Consider the following 3,211-nt stretch of genomic DNA (forward strand, 5'->3'; position numbering starts at 1 on the left):
GTAGGGTTAGGGCAGCTTAATGCGAATGGAGATGCAAAAGAGCCGCAGAGAGGAACAAGTCAGGAGATAATGCAGAACCCTATATTCTACTTTGAAGGTATCCGCAGAAGAGAGAATCAGATGATTAGGCAAGCTATTCTTGCTAACAAGGTATGGTGTTTATGTTTTCTAGGTTGGGTTTTTAGACTCTTGTTGCAATTTCAGTACTGATCATTAAACCCTTTTTATTACTCCAACTAAAAATTGATGTGAATTCAATTTAATTTCTTCAATTCCACCATGGCGTTATGCATATTGAATTATGACTTAGCTAATAAAAAATATACCTCTTAGTAAACCTTCCTGCTCCTTTACCGTAAAACAATTGTACGATCATGTTTTCTATTTGGATATAACAGCCTCATTGTTAGAGCGATCATCAGCTTATTTTTTTTAACAGGAAACAAGACGTGAGAGCAACTGAAATTTGTTAAAGTGGATATGCATTTATCATTTCGCCCTGGAGACATTGTCAAAGCTTTAGTGGTATACTTTATGCTTCAGGTCAGCAATATTTGTGTTGTATATATCAGTGCATTGGATGCAATGATAATATGGTGTTATGACAGCTTGGAACATATTATGTTTTTCACTTCACTTTTCAAATGAAGGTTCTGATTTTTTTTTTTTTGTTGTTGAATTTGGATCTGTATTGCCTTGTGGAATTTTGAGGCCGTAACTAGAAACTACAAGTGTAGCATCCCTGTTTTCAGCATCCTTACCACAATCTAGCATTTTAATTTATTTTAAACGGTGCTTTGATTTTATTCTGCATTTTTATTTATTGCCTTCACTCACTGATTTTGCTTCGATTTTCATCAATTTACTTTGGTAGTTGCTTGGTTTTGGATATTACTTGATTCTCATGTTTCACATTGTAAATGAATTGCTGTTCATTTCTCGATGACGATTCTGTTTCAGTGTTTTGTGGGGTTGGATTGGTGAGCCTGATAGTGAAGCTGCTGATGGTCAGAAATGATGAGCTTCTCTTCAGGTATGCAATGCAAGCAACTTCAATGCAGAACCTGTTGAATATATGTACACGATTAGAATGACTAGCAAATTGAATAGATACATTTTTGACATTTGTGCTGGCGATTTCTAGGCAAGGGTGGGCTTGGGGAGCTGTTGCATCCCAGCCACAAGAACCACCCTTGAGAGGGGTGGTTTTGCCCTGTCTCATCCTTGCAATTTCATCTGTTTTGTGTGCAATTCATATCCCAACAACAAATGAAACAGGAGATTCCTAGTCATAAAGGAACAAGAGAAGAAACATGTGATAAAGAACAAGAAGTAAATGGATATAAGTATATTTATTTTCTTTGTATAGTTATTACAGATAGATAAAAAGAACTTGAATCTCATTTCAAATCAAATAGATTGATTTGGAAATGTTTATTTTATTTTTATTTTAGGTTCAAATTTACAAAGTTTAAACGGTTACAAAGTTTTCGTTTCTATTGCTCTGATCCTAGGAGATAGCCTCTACAATTTTTTTCAAGATACTCTATTTCACTGCCTGTAACATAACATATGTATTAAGGGTCAAACATATGTATTAACACATCATCTCTTGTTACAGGAAGCAGGTTCAATGGTTCATGAAGTTTTTGTCAATAAGCTTCATTTGGGCATTCTTTCAATGGTTCTATGCTGGTGGAGAAGGATGTGGATTTGTTCAATTCCCAACATTCAGATTGAAAGCGTGGAGAAACCCGTTAGTCCGCTTATACTTTATTGCAACATTGTAGCTTTTGTCTTGTGTTAATTTTGCATTTTAATTGATGAATGAAAATGAACTCTACAGATTTTACTTCGATTACAGCATGACTTATGTGGGAGCTCGAATGATCTGTTCCCATACTGTGAATTTGTCTTTGCTTCTTGGTGCTGTGATTTCTTGGGAGTCATGTGGCTGCAGATAGACGGCCTTAAAGGAGATTGATACTCTGCTAGTTTAAAACCAAGCAGTATGAAGAGTTTAAATGGTTACAAAGTTTTTGTTTCTATTGCTCTGATCCTAGGAGATGGCCTTTACAAATTTTTCAAGATACTCCATTTCAAGAATGGCAAACACAAAACTTGTAAGCTGTTACTCCATGTAAATTTGATAATTTTGGTTTCCGAAAAGCATAATCAGGCTTGTGATGATATTGAACTCTTGCATTTCTATTTCTTTGTTCAGTTTCTCAAAAGCAGGATCAAGTTCCTGATGATCTTCCACGAAATGAGGTTTTTAGGGGAGAAACAATTCCAATTTGGGTAGCTTGTTTAGGGTATGCTGCATTCTCCATGGTCTCCATCATTGCAATTCCTCTCATGTTTTCGGAGCTAAAATGGTACTTTGTGTTGTTGCATACATCCTAGCACCACCTCTGAGTTTCTGCAATGCTTATGGAGCTGGTCTGACTGATATGAATATGGCATACAACTACGGAAAGGTTGCTCTCTTTGTGCTAGCAGCCATGGCAGGGAAGAATGACGGAGTTGTTGCCGGATTGGTAGGGTGTGGGTTGAGGAAATCCATTGTTTCAATATCTTTTGATTTGATGCATGATTTCAAGACGGGTCATTTGACTCTCACTTCGCCTCGTTCAATGCTTGTTAGCCAGGCGATTGGGACTGCAATAGGCTGTGTCGTAGCTCCTCTTACGTTCTTTCTCTTCTACAAAGCTTTTGATGTAGGCAATCCTGATGGGCAGTATAAAGCTCCTTATGCAATCCTGACATGGCGATTCTCGGAGTAGAAGGGTTCTCTGCTCTTCACAGCATTGTCTGCAGCATTGTGGTGCATTTTTCGGGTTTGCTATAGCAGCAAACTTGTTGAGAGACCTGACCCCTAAACGTATTGGAAAATGGATCCCTCTTCCAATGGTAATGGTCGTGCCATTCCTTGTAGGTTCATACTTTTCAACTTTATAGATTAATTTTTTTAGTTTATCATATAAATTTTTGACCTAATATGTTAGGTTAACCTAGATTATGATATTTTATGAGCTACCATATATATTTGGACATATTTGAACTTTAAATATTAATTATTTCTATATATATTTTTAGCTTTCGTGAATATCGTGTATTATGGTTAATTTATTGTGAAGGTTAAAACTTGTTTATAATCATATTTAATAATCGTAATTGTAATTACAATTCTATCTAATCAATTACAAAT

The 3,211-nt window shown here is 36.0% G+C and overlaps 1 pseudogene; it reads left to right on the top strand.

Moving 5' to 3' along the window:
* Positions 1–1,868: 1,868 nt before the first annotated feature.
* Positions 1,869–2,961, top strand: LOC136233586 (metal-nicotianamine transporter YSL3-like; annotated as a pseudogene).
* The last annotated feature ends 250 nt before the right edge of the window (positions 2,962–3,211 follow it).

Source organism: Euphorbia lathyris, chromosome 6 (assembly GCF_963576675.1).
Source record: "Euphorbia lathyris chromosome 6, ddEupLath1.1, whole genome shotgun sequence".
In the NCBI taxonomy this organism is placed as follows: domain Eukaryota; kingdom Viridiplantae; phylum Streptophyta; class Magnoliopsida; order Malpighiales; family Euphorbiaceae; genus Euphorbia; species Euphorbia lathyris.